At 34.8% G+C, this 21,552-nt stretch overlaps 1 pseudogene; it reads left to right on the top strand.

Annotated features, from left to right (window-relative positions):
• Positions 1-11,430: 11,430 nt before the first annotated feature.
• LOC149555801 (DNA replication licensing factor MCM3 homolog 1-like) lies at positions 11,431-15,468 on the top strand (annotated as a pseudogene).
• The last annotated feature ends 6,084 nt before the right edge of the window (positions 15,469-21,552 follow it).

The following is a 21,552-nucleotide window of genomic DNA, read 5'->3' as shown; positions in this document are numbered from 1 at the left end:
GTTAACTAGGGAAACCCTTGATCAGAGGGAAAGCCCTGATGGGGATGGTACCCACAAAATGATGAACAAATGTAAATATTCCTTGTTAGAGGACGGACCTTATTAGGAACCTATGAAATACATTCAATCCATATCAGTCCCTATTAGGAGACTTTGAATCCTTGTTAAGAGATTCCAACCCTATTAGGAGTTGTGCCAACCTTGTTAGGAGTTGTAGAAGGTAGATGGACCACTGTCCAAACTCATTGTCCAAATGATCTCTGTATTATTCCTTACAAAATAATAAAAAATAACTATACTTCATCTTCATCTTTCTATGTCATGTCAACCGAATTGCTGCTCTTCTTTTGACCTCAATACCAGATCACAAACTTCACATCCAATAATCCCTTAGATTGCTTACTTGCATTTACCAAATGCTCTGCTCTTGTTCGCACTTCTTGAACAAACAATTTGCATCCAACACACACTTTACAAAAAATAAAATATCCTTCCTTTATAAATTTTCTTCAAAAAAATCCTTGAGTCATCCTTCAGGCTTTCCCAATTAATTATAATAGGACCACATTAAGATAATTAATTATTTCACAACCACACAATACTATCAGCTCATAGTCTTTACAACTTCTCGCACATGTGACTCCAGAACTTGAGCACTTGCTATTGTCATCAGTAGACTATCCTTTGTCACTGTATAACTTTGCACATCCTGATTCTATCTATATTAGGAAATACAATCCATTCATCAGAAACTACCTTTTAGGTATTCTATCTTTTTATTGCTCTCAGTAAATCTCACATATCTTCTGCATGACTTTGACTTACAACTTGCCCACTTAACCTTGTCATTAGGAAAAAATGTAGAAGATGTCCTTAACCGCACTTCACCTAAACATCAAACCTTTGTCTGTACAACTGCAATCTCTATTTTCTACTCTACTAGTCTTCATAGAAACCATAATATGTTGTCATCAATGACAAACATAGTCATGAATGTAACATATCAATCATGCCACATGCTCATCAATGCTTAGAATATTCTACCAAAGGAATACCATAAAAATTTGTGCTAAAAAATAATGCAAGATTTGTTTTCTTCTTGCAAGACCATGTGATGGGACTAGAACCAAGACAAAAAACAAAGCCAGAAGTGGACTTCTAATCATCAGTATCACTAGCTCAATCAAAGTCAGTAAAACCAACAATGTGAGGATCTCTTGATGTATAGTGAATTCAAAATGAAGTAGTGCCCCAAATCTACCTCAACATACATTTGAAATCTTGCCAATAACTCTCATGAGGATCATGTGAGAATTGAGAGACAAGTCCAACTACAAAGGAAATATTATTACTTGTGTGAGTCAAATCACCAAACTACCAACAAGTTGTTTGTATAAGTGGAATGCACTATAGGAGAAGGATAAGTGGTAAATAGAACAACACTTGACTAAAAAGGTGTGGGTTCAGGCTTACAATCAAGCATGTTGAACCTCTAAAGCATATCATGAGCATACTTATGCTAGAGTATGGAGATCCCATCCAAAGACTGAATAATTTGTAGGCCCAAAAATTAGTGCAAAAGCCCAAAATTTGTCATCTCAAACTACTCTCTCAAGGCTTGTTGAACACTCTAAATAATGAAGGAAGAACTACCTATAATAATGAGATCATCAACATAGAGAACAAGTATCAAAAGATTAGCTCCATGATGTTGAATGTACATTGCAGTATTGGAATGACAACGAGTGAAGTGTGAGGCAAGAAAAAAAAGAGTTTTTCTTCTCATATCAAGTCTAAGGAGCTTGTTTGAGACCATATAATGACCTCCTAGGTCTACACACCATAGAATCATCCTACACAAAACCTTGAGGTTGCTCTATATAGATCTCCTTGCATAGGTATCCATGCAAAAAGGCACTCTTCACATCCATCTAAAATATTGTTCATCCCTAAGAAACTACAAGTGAGAGGACAAGGTGAATAGAATTCATGTTGGCGACAAGGAAAAAGGTTTTAGAGTAATCAATACCCTCCACCTATTCACAAAAAGATGTGTCTTGTACCTATCAATAGAACCGTTTGCAACATACTTGGTACAATATACCCACTTGCACCAAACCATACTTCTTCCTTTTGGAAGAGGACAAAGATCCCAAGTGTAATTCTTCATCAAAGAAGATTACTTCTCGTCTATAGCTTTATCCCACTCAGGGTGACCTATTGCCTATGAAAATATCTGAGGATCATTTGAAATGACATGACTCAAAAGACTAGTACCAGATGTTTGAGCATGAGTACAAGTATCTGAAGGATCACCTGTTAAGGGGCCAGTTGCACTGACAATATCACAAGCCCACCTATGCACATGTTAAATATTTGGAGGAGGTGAGGAAGGTGGAACTGCATCTAAATCATCCTCATAGCATTTAGAATTCAGAGGAGTAGAGGAGGTATTAGACAGTGAGAGAGAAGTTGGTGATGGAGGCTCCATCTGAAGACAACGCACATCAAACTGGATATCTCACTGAAACAAGACCTCCCTAAAATCAAGATCAAAAAACTTGTACACCTTCATATCCTCACAATAGCCAACAAATATTAGTGGTTGGCTCTTCCTTTCCATGGTTTTCCTCTGAGCATCTAGAATAATTGCCCAGGCCTCATTACCAAAAACTCAGAATTTAGAAACATTAGGCTGGACATGGTACCAAGCCTCCTCAGGAGTCATATTTCATAATGCCTTATGGACATCCAATTTTGAATGTAATTGGCACAATTCACTACCTCTACCCAGAAAGAAGGTTGCATATCTCGAGACTACATCGTACAATTGGCCATCTCTTGCAATGTTTTGTTCTTTCTCTCAGAAACTCCATTTTACTAAGGAGTATGGGGAATTTTCATTTGATGTAATATATCATGGTTAATGCAAAAATCATGGAAAGATTGATTGACATATCCCCCCCCCCAATTATTTGTGCATATATGCCTGATAAAAAGAGAAAACTGCTTCTACACAAATGTCCTAAAGATCCAAAATGAATCAAAGACATCAAACTTGTACTTTAAAAAGTACACCCATGTGCATCTAGAGAAGTTGTCAATGAAGGTGAGCACATAACAAGCATAAAAAATAGTAGGAAATTCCATAAGATCACTATGTATCAACTCCAATAGTGTCTTAGCACATGAGGTTAAAACCTATCAGAAATGGATCTCGATGATGTTTTCTAAGAACACAACCTCGACAAAAACCATCAATACAAGAGATCTAAGGCAGTCCAATCACTAGCTCCTATATACTCATATGTTGTAGATATTTGTAATTGACATGGCCAAAATGCTCATGGAAAATTTTCCTTATTGTATCTACATGAGAAACAAGAGAAACACCTAAAGAATCAAAGCTCTCAAAGCCATCAAACCTATATAAGTGAGACTCTAAATCAACACTCCCAGTAGCCACAAGAAAATTAGGATCATGGAGATCTTGTATAACGATATCATGTGGGGATAACTTCACTATTTTACCAAAGCCAAAATGACAAATCTAGGAAAATAAGAGGAGGTTTGTAGAAATGGCAAGAACTAAAATAACATCATGTAGAGAACCACTATCCAATGAAACAGTTCCTAAACTTGAAACTACAAGCTATGCTAAGTCACCAACTACAATATGTATAGTAGTATTGTGAGAAAGTGAGGTAACTAAATTAGGAGAGTGTTTCATATGGTGTGAAGCACCATAATTAAGGATCCATGTAGTAGTAGAAGACACTTATCTTGTAGAAAGAACATGTCATTTACCTAGAGGAGAAGGAGGTGGTTTTGTAGAAGCAATACTATGTTGTTGTATGGCTTCCTCAAGAGCCTCAAGTTTTTTCTAACACCTAGAAACTTGATGCCCTTCCTTGCGATAGAAAGTGCAAGGATCACCTATGTACTTCTTAGACTTGGACAGAGACTCACTAGAATTAGAAGATTTTTCTTTGGGATGAGGTTTATTGTTATCTAATTTATGAGTTCCTTGGAGGAATGCTCACTCCCTGCTAAATCTAACATGGGATTTATTTTTAATCTTTATGCTTCCCCTTAGTTGTCTATGCAACATAATGTCTAGTTCTTTGATCCGATGAGAGAATCCAACTATGTAAGCTTGGTTTGTTCTCTAGTCAACTAATCATAAAACACCTCAAAAGTGGGCATCTAGAATCTAGGACCCAAGGCATCCATAATGGAGTGAATAGTAGAGGAGAAAATATTAAAATTCCCTTGAAGCTTACACAAAATTAGATAAATGCACTTAGTATTAGTATTGTTCTTCCCACAACCTTGAAGCAAAGATCTTTGTTGTTTGAACTTCATCAGAAAGTCCTCAATAGTGGAAAATGAATCTAGTACCAATGATGTCAACTTTACTTCAATTTGAAGTGCTCTAAACTCATTAGCAGTTCCAAAAAACCTCTCAAACTTGATCCAGATCTTGCGAGGACTAGTACAATGGTTAAGATGAAAGAGGAGACTATCTATAAAATAAAATGATAAAAATCCCTTAGCGTGGTCCATATTGTTCCTATATTGTATAACCTCAAAAGGGCATGTCAACTAAGGTTGAATCTCGTCCAAGAAGGACCATAATCCCCATGATCTGAGAAGATGAGTCATACAACCTTTCTAGAGATGGTAATTATGCAGAGTAAGAGGCTCACCCAAAGAGGATTTTTTCATGCTACAATGGATGCCTAAACTGCTTTGAATTTTATTATTATTAATGTGGTCTTTTAGAACTAGACAGAAGATATAGGAGCTATTTTGTGTTTTGTGTTTTTGAATGTGGGTTTTATGATGTGAATAATAGAAAGAAATTTAAAAAATCCAATATTACAGACAATGAAACCCTAGTTCACTTAGGAAAGACAATATAGGAAAGAGAGCTCAAAAATACTTCAAAATTAAATCATGTTCACCTCTTTCAAATACTAGTGAAAATGATAAAGAATACAGAAAGATCTCAAAAAGAACTTTCTGGCGCTTCTTTCGGATTGAAAAATGGAGTAAAATTGAGCAAGTTATGCCCCTTGGAATGCAAAAATGGTCATCAGAATTTAATAGTAAAAATAGGTATCATTCTAAAAAAAATTAGTAGTAAAACATGTACCAATACATGCATCTCAAAATCAACTTTTTGATGGTATCTCATTTGCCCAATTTTGACACTCTATGCTCAAGATACCACAAAAAAAAGATAGGTACCTCTAGAAACCAAAACAAAAATCATAAACCCCCTTGAGCAAAAATTACTAAGCCCCATGATCAACCATGTGATTGCAGGCAGGCAAAAAAGAGGGTTGGTGGTTAGTGGTGGTGCGACAGTGGTGTGTAGGTAGATAAATCCTATAGAGGTTGTGTGTGGGTCAGGTGACGGTGGTAGCAACCATGGAGCTAGGTAGTGGTGGAGGTGACAACGGTGATGACATGTTGGTTGTGTGAAGGAGGCCATAGGGTGGTGTGGCATTGGTTGCTTTGCCCAATGCGTACAGGGTGGTGTGGCATTGGTTGCTTTGCCCAATGTGTAGCATCTTAGACTAAAATAGGATGCATTTTATTTAAAACACATTTCAATTTATTAATTTTCTACCTTGATCCATGTGCCAAGTGTTGTATGACCCTGGTAGGAAAAACAATTGCCTCAAAATTGCCTAGACTCCAAAATAGATGCATTTAATATGGAAATAGGGATTTTGACATTCCTTGAATCCAATTGTGAGGTCTATTTGGACTCAAAGTGCTATGAATTTCATAGATCCCCCTATTTTCACAATAGATGCCCAAAAGAGACCAGAACTGATCCAACAAACCCTTGATCTCTGTCCCCTCAAAAAATTTGAAGAAGTTGCAATTGATCCAGCTCTGATACCATGTGAGATTTGATAAAAAATAAATCTTCTAAGCCTAAGAAACTTGAATGCAAAAAGTTTGTCACAGAGAAGGAGAGAGAAGGAAAGTACAAGGAATTTTCTCTGACAACATCCAAGATTGAATTATCAGCAAAAAGAATGAATCAAAACTACAAAGGATCAATCCTTATATAAGGAGATTCAAATACCTAATAGAAAACCCTAATAGGAAAATAGACATTTAATAGTTAATTTAATTATTGAATAGCTAATGCAATTGTGTGAAAGTGAAATATTAAGAAGGGAGTAAAGTTAATTTAATCAATATAATTAAATTAATACTTTAATCTAACATAATCTTTTACTCGTGTGCTCTATTTATCATTTAATATATTTTTGAAATCTTTGGATAGTGACAACCCAACATCATATGGCCTTCTTTTTATTATTCCTAAGCTAGTTAACACTACACCTGTAGCTTTTGGTTTGTTTTCCTTAGGGAATCTTGCAAATTTATTTTTAAGAATAGTGTAATCATGTTTCTTTACAATTGTGTTCACAATTTCACTTATAGGAATCAATTTAGAATTATTCTTACCTTCCTTAGGTGTCAATAATACATCTACTTCTTCTTCCTAGATAGCCTCAATGATCAAAGTTGCTCCAACTACATCATCTTCATATTCAATTTCTTCAGCCTTGGGTTGGTCTGGTGATGATTCTCTTCCTTCTAGTGCTTGAGTCATGCGAGGGGGACTTGTTCCTTATTTTTCTTCCATTTCCTTAGTTCTCATCACCTTGAATGACATGTCTCTAAACAAATTAGGTGCATGACTCCTTGTAACTCTCTATGGAGTTGGCTTCTATGTTGCCTTCTATTCTAGGAGAAGCTTTTTTTGTATCTCTACAAAAGTTCCAAACCTTGGTAGGAAGTAGATTTCCTCTATAGATATTATATTTTCTATGTAAGGTTGAGCCTCCTCAACTTTTACTTCAAATCTGAATGTTGCAACCACAGAACTCTTGGTTGAGTTGTACACACAACAAACATGTCTATGCTTGTCAAAAGGCAAACTTTGTCTTTGTAGCTTTCCACCAAACTTGTAGGTGTTTTCTTTCTCTAGTTCATTTCTTTCTCAAAACCTTTGAAACACTCCAATAGCATGGCATTTCTCTTTCCTTCCAATTTCCTATAAAGATCTCTTATTTGATTCGTGACTAGTTGGTCTTCACTCCACTTGATGTTAGGGGATCTAGGGAATTTTCCCCTTATGTAGAAGAAACTACATACAAGTATGGATCTATACCATAGGGTTTGATCCTAATGGTCATTCATTATCTTTCACATGCTCTCCATTATCTGCCTAAGCAGATATCTACATGGATCAACCATTGACTTGTTATGGATGATCTGAACTACTCTATATGTTATGTTGCTACGAACATAGTTCCCTCTACTACTATGACATAGTTTGTAACATAACACTATGGTCGCAAACTTCAGCTTAGGGCTTGGAATATCATTCACAGTGCATCCCATTTTGTCATGTGTCATTTGCCCTCTAATCAAAAAAGTTACTTGCCTTGTCAAGATCATGTTAATTGACATATCAATGTTAGATATATTAAACCCAGTTACCCTTTCAATTAGGACCTTTGTGATCATGTATGGTTTGTCCAACCATACATATTGCTCATGACTTTTGCATAAAACAAATCTCACCCATTCATTGTGAAAGAAATTGGGTATTTCCACTGCTTTGCTTAGTGTGGACTCCTCCAGATCTTTGTGTTCTTCCTTTAAGAATCCTTCTGAGTAGAATGTGACATATAACTCTTTTATCTCCTTATCATTGATATCTTGTATCTCAACTTCTAGATATGCACTCACATCTTTTGTGAACAATATGTCACCATGTAGTGATGATAATGTAGTTTTATCATCAACATCTTTCCCCCTGGCTATGGTTTCCTGATACCCAGGGTGACTACTTTTCCTATTGTCAATCAAGTTTATTAGACTGCAGGAATCGGGTGCAGCACGACCCCCCCTATAAATTGCAGTGCATCGGGTAAACTTTTTAACGTGGCCGGTAGCGCTGGCGCGACACGCCCATCAATACCAGGGGGACGGGGGAGACTAGAACCCATGACCAACCCCCTGCAACAGGGAATATTTAGCCAACTAAGCTAGGGCCCCCGCCCTATTGTCAATCAAGTTTAACTTATTGGTTTCTCAACCATTATTTTTTCTTGATTCAAGATTATTTTTTGAGCAAAACTATGAGGTATTCTTCTTGCAAATGATACTTTTGTAACTTCACTTTTGACCTCTTAGGGTTTCCTAGAATGAAAGCACAAGTAATTTCACAATACAAAGTATTGAATGACTCTTGATCCTTATTTTTACATCACATAATTGTAATGTTAGGGTTACAATAGTCACTAAAAGGTTTTACATATCACATGACATATGTCATTAATACTTTGTACCATTTTTGCAATGGTTAGTTTTCTAATACTAGACCTTCCATCAATAGGTTACACTTTGTCTTAGCGTCAACACTTCCTCTTTTTATTTATATGGCTACTAGTTCAGACAAGGGGGGTGGTTTATGGATGTTTTCCTTTTTATCATCTATCCCCTCTAAGCTTTGTGAGATTAGTCTATTTGTGAGGTCTTAGCACTTATTTGGCTTAGCTTCAGCCACTTCACTTTTATTTGTCCACTTGGTGGCAAAGTCCTTTTCCAATTGTTCCACAATCTTATTATTTTTCTTCTTGACCAATGAATTATTTCCTTGTCTTCTACCATATTTGTGAACCATTGCTAGATGACCTATCTTGTGCAAGATATAATAGGTCATTCTAGTACCTTTCCATGGTCTAGTGCAGTTTCTTGGGTTCATCCTCAACTTGCATTTAATTGCAGGATGACCTTCATTTCCACGGGTCGTGTAGACTAGTGTGGAGAACCTATTTCTTCCAATCAGACTCATTGCCTTGGGAGACCTTTGATTGTCTCAAGTTGTTTTTTAGTCTTCTACTCAATGGCCATACTTGTTGCAATGTTAGAAACATCCATCTATTATTTTGTCATTGAAATGAGATATACACTATTGTGTAGTTTGATTATAGAGATGACAGTTATTGCAATACCCTTCATAGGTACATTGTTGAATAGGCAATATTTTCTTGAACCAACACACACTGATTGTGTTCCCTTTCTCACCAAAAAAATCTATAGTTAGGTTTAGTAGTACTCTTATCGTTTGGAGGCATGCTTCCAGTTCTATCATTGCTCAGGTTTTTGGCTTTAGAGGTCTCTCCCTCTTCATTCTTATTGTCACCTTGGTAACCAAGACTAGTTGTGCTCTTGTTTCTTCTTTGAGCCTTTAGCTTCTTATCAGTCTTCTCATATCTCTCATTCAATCTCCTTAGTTTTTCATTTCTTTCATTTGTGCTTTATAGATTTTTAGTGATCTTGAGCACTTGTTCTAGTAGTTTCATGAACTACTCCATGTTGGGATGGTTGTTCTCCTTAGTCTTTCGCTCACTCTCTTTCCTTGTTTCTGCAATATCTTCATCTCTTATCAGGATGGCATCATCTATTTCAACTCAGGCTTTAGAAACCTCTATGGTTAGCTCTTCTCTCTCCTTCTTAGTTGAGAAGATGTTTCCTTTAGTTTCTCTATCTCAGCCATTAGGTCAAAGATGACTTCCTCTGACTCATTGGATCCATTATATTGATGTTCAATAACTTCTTGGCTTTCACTCACTTTTGCATCAACTTATTTCACTTGGCTAAGGAATTTCTCAACCTATCCTTCAAATCTTCAACGGTGTCTAGAGCTTCCTCCAATTGTCTTCTTAGTGGCACCATTAGATCTTCCTTCAAGTTGTTAGACTTGCTAAAATAGGGATCTACGCTCTAATACCAATTTTGGTCCCAACTAGTACTAAGAGAGGGGATGAATCAGTGTCATCCACTAAACTAATTTTTCTTCTTACCATTTCAACTAACCTCAATGCAGCCCACTTTACAGCTAGAATTGGGATAAATGTAGTAAGATAAAAGCAAGTAAACTCGCACACAAAAGTATTCATCAAATTGACACAAATATTTTTGTATGCAAAAACCCTTGATGAGAGGATGAAACCACGATGGGGATAATATACCCACTAACCCTTATAATTCATGTAAAGGGGTGCCTTGTTAAGAGATACAAGTGCTTCTTCTCGAATCACACTCTATTAGGAGTGTCTGCAAACTATCATGGTTGCAAAACCTTTCTGAGAGATACTTGGTCAGAGGATTTACAAATCTCCTTCTAAGAGACACCTTGTTAGAGGATTTTACAATAAGCTTGCTAATGAAGTGTGCCATGTTAGGAGTGTACAATTAGATGTAGAGGTAAAAAAGCATACTAAGTGTTTAGACCTTGAATGCGACACTTGTTTTTCATGTAGATCTATGCTTTGTTTCCTTGAAGATACATTGTTCTTCGTTCTTTCTTGGTGAGTGCTTTGTTCTCACTTCTCCCTTGGTTGTCTACAACACCCTCTTGTTGTTCCTTCTATCTTTCTCTACAATTGTTACCTTTGCTAGTTTTCTTCTTTCCTAGTCCTTTTTCTCTAAGTTCTATCCTTCTCATTTCACGGTAGCAACAACCTTAAACTTCTTACAACTATGACTGATTTAGTTGTATCTATCATTTCTTAGTTGTCAAGGCACAATTACTCATGATCTAGTTATCTTGCTCGTTCTTGAATTCAAAATTTAAATTCTATCTGTAGTTCATTCATAGGAGACCTGTGATCCCTATGCTTAGGGTCTAGATTGGTAGCTCTAACAATCCTACCATGAACCAATGGCAGTCTTTCATCCTTGCCTACTTCCACCATTTCACTTTTACATTTTGTCACATCAGTGGTGACTCATTGTATTGATGACTCAAATAAACTCAAACTTACTCCAAACTGCTTGTGCCAATGTGGATATGCCAAAGTGTATGCTAGAGAAACTCATTAACAATTATTGTCGACTTACTTCATCTTCTTCTTCCTTTGACCGATTGCCATACATTTTTCCAATTGCATACTTTTGGCTATCAATGACAATGCATCATACTTCTTTCATTCTTCATGCTAAAGATACTTATAGGGTGAACAAAGTACTAGCAGATGGTTGTCCTTTCTTTACAAGATGTGTGCTATCATTTAAAATCATATCATTTGTGTTGTTATTTGTTAACTTCCTTTCAAATTTTTGTCATCACATAATCCTCATCAATGCTTATTGCCTATATTTCAATTTTTATTGTACTTGTATCTTCCTAAATATAATGGTAAGGTGGTCTCTCCTTGAAATTAAAGCAATTATTGACACCTTTTTCCCAAATCCCTGATCATCGGCAACAATTCCCCATCACAATGCATATTTCTTTTCTCCTTTTGATTCATCAATGCAAGGCAATCATCTAGTGTCTAAGAAAAGAAACAACCAAAAGGACATCATCAGGGCTTGCTTCCAATGTTGGTTGAGCCAGGTCTAGCAGCATTGCTCTGTAAGTTTGTCTTTCATCCTCTATCTTTGTCTATGAGATTCTAGGAGCTAGATTTGAAGGAAGATATGTCTAATGTTGTTATCAAGAATACCCTTTGTATTTGAATCATCATTCAAATATGATTTAAACTTTTCATTAGCTTCCATATCAAGATTCATTGGACCTAACTTCAAATTAGTACAACAATATCCATTCTTCCATTCCTCTCTAACCTGATGTACTTGTTCATATTTAAATTCACCATGCTAATAAGAACTCCCTGTAAGTGTATTCATTACTTTGAATATTCCATTACCTATAGAATTTGTCATACCCCACTAAGATTGTATTCCAATATCTCTTCTTTCTTGTGCATTAATAGGTGGCTTTCTATCATCCCAATCTTAAGTATATGTAAGGTTGAGTTCCTCTAGGAAGCTTCTTTATAATCTTTTTTAATTAAGATTTTCCCTGATGTTTGACCCAAAATAGGAAGTTTTCTTCCATCACCTAAATTAATCCCATTTTGACACCACAAGGGAAGTTATCTATTACCATCAACAATAATGTCAATATGAGCCCATGAGAGATGTTTTCTAAAAACATCAACATTATCCCCATTATATATGAAATTGTTTCCAAAAAACACATAGAATTCACAAGTAACTATTTTAGACGATTGCAGTTCTAGATACTATGGTACATGAAGGATGTTAAAAATATTGCATTCTACCCTTTTCTCTTGTTTATATTATGTTGGTGGCTTTGTAACTCGAATAAATTTATTAAAACATTGTTAGGTTGTATGTTAATCTCCTTACACAAGATTTGGTATCTTAAATTGTTTTACCTTACCCCGGGGCTTCTACAAGGTATGATTATTATTTTTTTAATATAACATCACTAACTTTTTGATATTTTTTCATTTGGTTTAATTTGCAAGATCAAATACTTAATTGTGTTTTTCTCTTAGGATTGTAGGTTTTATACCTATTTAATTTTGTGACTAAGATCACTTCTTCTAGGGCATTTTATGTTATAGAGATTGCCTATTTATTATCATTAGGTTCTTTAGTAAGGTCAAAGGTTGTTTAAGTGTCCATTGTAGCCCTACCACTCGAGAATTTCAAGCCCATGAATATTGAGCTATAACATGAGCCACTGGCCTACCCACATGGTTTGTTTATCCTACAAAAGTAAGTACTCCATACTTTTCCGCCATAATATTTCTAGTGTTTTTTTCACATAGAAATATTTTCTATAGAATTTATTGATGACATAAGATTTGAAGGGTTTAATGCAAGTTAATTTGTTAATCTTATGGCAGGATGACTAAGGAAATCTCTTAGTAACTCACTTTGGTCTGTGCAAGTATAGAGACCATTAGATAATATCCATGCGGAAAGATCATGAGAACTTTTCTCTGGGTCAAACACCTAGATCAGCTGATATAATTATAGACAATGATCTTGTCGACACTTGCAAGCTTGGAGATCTTATAACAGTGGTGGCAATTTGCAAGTAAATTCTCGACAAAAGAAAAGACAATTTCAACAATGTCTTCAAGTACCTTTCTTTTTCAGTAATCATTCACGAGAGGCACAATTCACTCATAGATGCCCCTTTTAGTTTGGAACTTTTCTCCAATTTAGGCATGTTCGGAAAAATTAGCATTTCATTTTGTGCATGACTCTTATTGTTGCCAATAATGTTTTTCAGCTCAATAAAGAGATAAATAACCCTATTTTTACAAGTGCTAACATAAAAAAAATCCAAAAAATTTGGAAATAAGCAATAAACATTTAGTCTACTAGTGGAGTCACTTGCACCTTCAATCTTTGAGCATACTTGGATAAAGAAAGTCATTGTAAGAAGAGTTACAAATGGGGTTGCAAGCAGGGTGGGTTTAACCATGGAAGAAACTCTGTAATTAAGTGTGCTTGAGCTAGAGTAGTACTAGGATGGGTGACCTACTAGAAAGTCTCGATACTTTACCTTTATGAGCATCACCTATATCTAATGAAAGCTAAGTGTTCCATTTATTATCATGAGCTATGAATTCGTTTGAATCACTACTCATGAAACATGAGTCAATTTGTTTGGCTCAAAAAATACACAGTTAAATCATGATAGCAATATCAAAATTTGACTTGTGGAAAAATATCTCCTACTTATCAATTGATGAGCTTACAGGGATTTCTTATGAATGGTTCATAAGGCACAACACTTGGTGAAGGTTTTTCAAATCAGATTGCAAGAAGAGTGGGTTTAACCATGGAAGAAATTGTGTAGTTAAGTGCACTCGAGCTGGAGTAGTACTGGGATGGGTGACCTCTCGAAAAGTCTTGGTGCTTCACATCTGTAAACATCACCTGGATCCAATGAGTGCTAAGTGTTCCAATTATTATCATGAGAGATGGACTCATTTGAATCACTACTCAATCTCCTACTTATCAAAGTTGTTGTATTGCAGCTGCTAGGGGGTGTAGAGAAGAAACTAAAGAATGGAACTCATTTGAAAGGGTATAACCCTTAACTTTAAACTTTCTATATGCTTCTCTTCCTTATAGTTGTTGAACTCATGCATTTCTATCAATTTTTTTAGAGGGATATAAACATGATTGTGGTTGGTGATCCTTCTATTACCAAGCCCCAAATTATGAGAGCCATCATGAATATTACTCCTCTTGCAATATTAACTATAGGACAAGGGTCTTTTAGTGTTGGTTTGACAACCACTATCACTTCCAACCAAGAGACATGTAATAAAAAAATATTATATTAGTATTTACTTGATTATATTTTGTGTATTTTCTTCTATTAAGAGGCATAGTTGGTAATGACCATATGCTTTGAAGAAAAGACTAGATGGTTCTTTGAAAATATTTGTTTGGTCTTGGCTAATGAATTTGAATTAATTCAGGTGATCAAATGATAGAAGTCGGAGGAAAATTTTTAGCGACCTATGGTGTTTTTTGTCTTTATGAATTTGACAATATGAATGATCAAGATTTTGTGTATATTACATGAGAAATGGAGAAACAGATAGTAAGAATTTCTAAAGCAGGAATTCATGCATCTCCCAATGCATGTTATAGTGTGGTTGTTGTTGCAAATCCTATCTATGAACCTGTAAGTGTTTTCAACATCTCAAGCCTTTCATGGCAATATTTACTTCTACTCTATGATCATAGGCTTTCTGTTCAAGTACTCATTTACTTCTTGGTAATGTATATTTCCTATAATTTGATAAAATAAAAAGATGTGTTTTCTAGGCATATTCCATGCTAAATATGATTTTTAAAATCTTATTTGTGTAGTATGATCACTCACTCCAACCCAGAATATTGGTCTTCCAGATTCTTTACTCGAGTTTTGATCTGCTCCTTATTGTACTAGATCAAATGGACCCTGATATTGATATCAACATTTCTGAGCATGTTTTATGTATGCATCATTATAGGTCTCAGGAGAAGATAGTGGTATACATCTCTACTCTCATTTCATTGAATATAATTGGAATATGTGTTTTTAATTCTTTTGATAGGTATATTTGGAATATGTTTTCATGCTTGATATGATTTACCAAAATGAAATCTCTACATAAATAACAACTTTTGCAGGAATCGTGATTGGTGACAGCAATTCAAGAAACATGGAAGAAGATGAAGTAAAGACTTTTGTATGTAGGTATATACATTAATCATCACCCTCTTAAAGAATATAATCAAATTTATATACAATAAATATGTACCACCAGTATTTTTTGCCTTCCCTGCTCAAATTGATGCCCTCAAGTTTGGTTGAATAGGAACAAATGCATTTGAAATTAAGAAGTGAAGGAAAAAGTTAAATGAAAAGTAGCTCCTGCGATGTTAACCATGTGTAAGTGAACTAGCGGTAGATACTTGTGCCTATATATACAGAAATGGGTAGATCCGGTAGTCCTGGGAATTCGACCCTCACATGTGCCTCAATGACAGGGGAAGAAGAAAGAAACTGATTTGGACATAAATTCTGATTAAGGTTTTGTAGAATGCATTAGGCTAACAAGATAGTAGTAGATAAATTTTTTCTATTGAGGTTGTTAAATGAGGATTTGCATTTAGAGATGAAAACAGGAGGGTCAAGAATGTTGGGGTGAATGGCCATGACCCACCAATATGATATACGCCATTTAAGAAGAGGTCTATTTGATTCATCATGGAAAAATGAAGATTGTTACTTACATTGGTGGTTCCATATATTTCACATAGAAATTTGTGATTTGTGATCTATTTTGGCGGGGATTCTGATATATACTTGGGAAAGATTTTTTGCAATTTTTAGCTTTTGTAGAAGATCTATGCTTGTTGCTAGATATTCCAGCACCATATTTGAGTTGGGTTGTTGTCATTTTTGTTGGGCTTTATTTGTTTGGAGTGAGAATCTACACAGATGTGTTGAGGAATGTTCATTTATGTCAAATCCAACTAGGTCCTGGTCATTTGCCAAAATTCATCTTTAAAACAAATAGTTACTTTTTAAATCTTCCGGGTACCTCAAGGATTGAATGAAATCCTACTACCTTGGGGCAACTTTAGGATTAAGTGTTTTTTTTACATAGTCAGGAATCTAATTTTGGTTGGCCCCAATAGCTTCTAATCGATCAATCTTATGAGGCGTGCTAAGAAGCACCTTTCGACCTCTAAATAGGATAGGGAAGGCCTTTGCGAGGAGTTTTTATATTTTAGTCCTTAAGTTGAGCTTTAAAAAATTGTTGCTTGGGTTTTCGCAGTGCTAGTAGCTTCCTCTTAACCATGCTTGTAAAAGTGTTTAAATTTGGCACTAATTTTATTGGGGTTTGTTAAAAGGTAGATTCTAGTATACCGTAGATTGGATTAGATTTGTGGGGATAACTATAATGATTGACAAATATAAAAGGCGAGATGATGTCGATAGAAGAGAAGTCAGATAAAGGCAAGATTGTGAAAGAAGTCTTGCAGGGCACCCTTTTCTTTCACTTTGCATATAGCTTTAAGTAGTTCTGCTTTGAAGCTACCCATTTTTGTTTATATTTGAGCCAAAGCTTCTCTTGAAATAAAGTTATGCGATGGCAACCTTTTCTTGCTTGCAATCATAGAGGGTCTAAAATGTGCTGGAAATGTTATTTTGTTTTTGAGGAAAGCCTAAATAAAATGGTACCCAATCTTATTTCATGCGAATCTACTTATTTGATGGATACTACTTGTAAGGAGAGCTCCAAGGGATGTTGAAATCTGATATGAAATGACTAAATATGTCCTTTTCATTCATTAAGGACCTTTATATTCTGGTTGGAATTTGCAAGGTTAAACTTTGATTGGCGCTTATGGATCTTAATATTAGTATTGATTTTTGTGCCTGCTAAAATTGATCATGTTGAGAATGCATATAATTACATTATTTGCAAGCTTGGAGAAATTTGGTAGCATTTCAGAATTCACGTCCATGAGATTTAAAAATGGAAATAATTTGATTTATTTGACAATTTATTGTTGTTTTCCAACAAGTTTTACTTTGATACTTCATATGTGATGTGCACGAGATTGAAACATGAGAGGGCTTTGAATCATTTGACAAATTATGTTGTTTTCCAACATGCTTTACTTGAGTATTAAAATTGGATATAGAGTTTGCCCTCGAAGTCTACAATTTTGCAATATACCATACAGATGTGACAAAGATGGAGCAAAGGGAGGAAGGAAGAGAATGAGGAATTGACAGGAAACATCATGTTGATGGTGTTTCTGCCAATGGTGATTATCCACATAGGTCAGGAAATAGAGGAAGGCAAATTAGGTTGTAGAAGAGGAAAGATAAAGAAATGATTTTGTAGCTGAAGGTAAGATTATACCTATGAAAGAGAAGTCTAAAGCATGTGACTCAAATATTCACTCTAGGGATACAATTTACAGCCACATTGTCCATTGTCCTTCAATATTATATAACTTGAGATTAAACTATGATCCCAGTAGGTGTAAAATCAAGGTATGTCTATTTAGGATCATCTAATTTTTAACTTTTTTTCAATACTTCTACATATAAACACATATTTAACCTCATCATATGTTTCTGGACCTTTTTAAGAGAACGCTAAAGTATATCGCTTTGTTAAGCTTGTGTTGAACTTTTATTTACATGATTTTTTAGGGTTCATTCATTCTCATATCTTTGAGTTGATCATTGAAGGTCGTCTTGTCTAATGCAAATTTTCCAAGTCAAGGTGAGCATAAAATAATGTCATGCATTCATGGCCAAAGAAACCTAGCAGGTTTTGATTCAAATACTCTACATTATTTGTATGGTTTGGTATGTTCTTTCTTGTGTACCAAGTGATAACAATTTAACTATTTTCATGTACTTTTTTAGATTGATTTAGTTTCAAATGTGTTCGATTGGACTGATACACGATGCTTAATTATGTTAGGACTAGCTACTCACGAAAACCATTTTTCAATTGTAAGAGAGGTCAATCGACCATGATTCTATTTATTTTATAGTCTAAGTTATTGTTATTAATTAATAATAAGTAATATGTGCTTGGTACACTAGATTGGCAATCTAGAAAATAAAATTACTTCACAATCACATTATGACCAATATAAGTCTAATTCAAGCAATAATGTTTGTTTTGTGTTTTGTTTGCAATCTTTACTAATTCTTGTGTTGCCCACGAGGGGTGTTATCTTACCAGCTTTAATCTTTATAGAAAGTGTGTTTATATTTTGCAATGGAAACTATCCTTTAATGGATTTTGCAAATGACATCAATTGAAAATTCTTTTTTGATGATCATGATATGGTTCCTTTGTCATCTTTAATCTTTTCAAAAAAAAGTGTTGTTGTATTGCAATGGAAATTGTCCTTAAAAGAATTTTGCAAATGATATCAACTGAAAATTCTTTTTTGATGATCACAATATGGTTCCTTTTTCTCTTCTCAAAAGCACAGGTTGTATTTACCCCTAAACAAGAAGACAAATATGTGGTTAGATGGGTCACTTGGTAGATGCTTGTGAATGCAAACTAAAAAGAAAGAGTGGGGACTTTGATGAGAAGGGTGGTGAAGAAAATAGTATTCCTAAAAAGCCATGTATTAAATAGACTTCTTTTTTCCCAAAATTCATGGAACATCTATATTAAATAAGGATGCATGAATATCTTAGACCCTTGATAAAATATGTTTGAATACAAAAGCAACTATTAAGATAGTAAGTATGTTTTGGTTTTTCATTATAATAACTAGCATAACCTCTTCATAATGGAAATTATGTTGAGTATATAAAAGCAGTGATGAGGATTATGACAGTAGACAATCAAGATGCTATGGTCTCATTTTCAAAGAATACAAATAAATGAAATTTGTTGTATGTAAGATCTTTGATTTGGTTTTGATTAAGGAAGGTGTATCCACCCTATGACGTAGATAATTATAATTAACATAGTATATTGATGAATGAATACATTAGTATTGATGGAAAGAACATGGCTAATGGTTATGGAACATAATCCCTAGAAATATGATTAATATTAAGATAGTTGTAGCATACATTAGAGTATAAAGGTTAATTATTCTTTGAAGGGTACCTAAGTCTTTGTTATGTTTTGAAGGTAGTTTGGTTGTGATGGCTGTGAATGAGAAAGAAACATTCTTAGATGCAACACTAGTTGATTTTTGGTAGCTCAATAGAAGAGCACCTGCTTTACAAGTAGGATGGTGGTGGTTCAATTCCATTGTGCCCTATTATGACCAACTATACTATGAAATATTTGATAAATATGTGACCAAATATATGACTAAATAATCTAATATGTGATTAAATATACAACTAAATATGTGACTATATCAACGATCAAAATCAATGACTAAAATTGTCCAGTAGTAAATTTGGTAGTGTTATAAATGGCTAGATATTAACTAATATTAGTCACGTGACTGAGTTTAGTCACTTATATACAATTTAGTTACATATTGTTGTTTTTGTACTAGGGGAAACACTAAACAAAAGAGTCATTTATTGTCTAGTGGTCCAATTTGCAGACATGCTTAGACAAGTTATTAATTTCAGACTACTCCATATTAGCCTCCCCCCGTGTTAAGTTGACATTAAAAAACTAGATTTTAGACAAGAAAGGAAGATAGATTTCTATAATTGAAGCTTTACATGCTTCCAAGGATATACTAATTAAAAAAAAATGCAATTTTAAGTATCGTATCCAACTACTAGACGTAACTGTCTTCCAAGTTTACAAGGCAAGTAAGCAAGAAAAGAAAGATTAATCCTAGTCTCTTTAAGATGTACATTATCGATGTTCTAAGGAAAAAAGGAAAATGATTTTATTCTCTACAATAGCATAGAAGAAGTTACATACCTATATCCCTATGTGACAAATAGAAAATGTTGAAGTCGTGCCTTTTCTGCCTCTAGTCTTTGTGTGCGGCTAAATGGATGCAATTCATTCTTAGCAAGGGTTCTAATCTCCACAAGCAGTATATCCTATAACTCTTAAGGAAATTCTTAAAGATGGGGAGCTAACAAAAGAAAGTATGAAAAAAAAATTTGTTTTTATGGCTCTAGACAAGTTGTCTCTCATTTCTATAATGAGGAGACCATGCGGCTTCGCGAGCGCACTATACAGCTCCAGCTTTGCTCGACGTTGACCCCTATGCAGCTCATCACCTCTTTCTTCAGTCCTACAATCCCTACCCAAGGATTGAAGCAGCCTCCCTATACTATCTCAAGTCACACCAAATTTGTGGGACCCCGCAGGGATCACACTCGGCAATGACCTTCCAGAGTACCCGATTGCTCTAATGTCCACCTTTCCATTATGGACTACTACTCGCCTGTGAGGAATTCTTAGTTGTTGTTATTTCTTTTCTTGGTTCTTTTATTGTTTTTCTTTCACGTTCTTTCTGCTGACACCGTTTGGTTCTCCCCCCCCCTGGCGTTTGCCCTTTGTATTGTTTCCAGTTCCTTAGACCCTCGTTAGTTTCCTGTTGGACATTAATAAATTTATCTTATCTTATCGTGTCTTGTCTTTTAAAAGTAAAGAAAACACTCATCCACTTTCTTGCCACCCTAAAGAACCTATGCCCATCCTTGTTGTCCAAGACAATGATGTGACACAATCAATCTGTCATCCCTCACCGTGCAGAAAGAATGAATAACCAAGCTAAGTCATTCTCACCAAAATTAATTGTATCTCAAGATGTTATTGTGTTCCAACATTTTCCCCCATAATTGATTAATTCTCATATTAGATCATTAAAGGAATATAATAAGTTAATAGATTAATACAACTAAACATTAAGGTAGTAATATGTTGGGAAATATATTCACTTATTTGCATCTGTAACACAGTCCATGTTTCAAGTTCACGTAGACGTTATTATCCACAATCCATAATCTTGTGTATCTTTAGTCACTCAAACTAAAGAAATAGATTTGGCAAATTTGTTATAGATGTCTATACGTGTTGCTTGAACATCCGTAGGATTCCAAATGGCTTGATCATAGATAATATATATAAGAAATACAAGTATTATGATGACCATGATGGGATTTTTTTTTTGTGAGTACTAAGAAGGGTTATCCAAGTCCATATACTTATAGTTGAGGGTATTGAATGTCACATCTTAAAGACCTAATATTTTCAAGTTGCACTAACCCATTGCCTAGTCAATCTTACTAGTATCAAAATATCTTGTTCCCTCTTTTGACCATTGTACCTCATCAACCTTTCCCAATGATACCTTTTCCCTTCAGGATTGTCCACCATGCTCCTACATCCAATTCCACAACATGTGGTTAGACTATTAAAATTAAACTTTAATAATAATAACTTCAACATAAAATAACTTCTATTCAAAAGGAAATATTTTTGACAAGTGTTAACTCATTCAATCAAATCAAGTTCATTAATAACCTAAAAAAAAACCATGGTTTGGTCCAAGTAAAACTATTTAGGACACATTTAAAAAACCATTGTTTAATGTAAAACCAAACCAATTAGAGCTTGGCATAACATTATGTGAACTGTGAAATATGTACGTTACCGATTCTGGTTTTGATGCTAATGCGGGTGT

The sequence above is a fragment of the Cupressus sempervirens genome, chromosome 5 (assembly GCF_028749045.1).
Source record: "Cupressus sempervirens isolate cs-2001-9-10 chromosome 5, ASM2874904v1, whole genome shotgun sequence".
Classification (NCBI taxonomy): Eukaryota; Viridiplantae; Streptophyta; class Pinopsida; order Cupressales; family Cupressaceae; genus Cupressus; species Cupressus sempervirens.
This window is presented reverse-complemented; position numbering and strand designations above follow the sequence as displayed.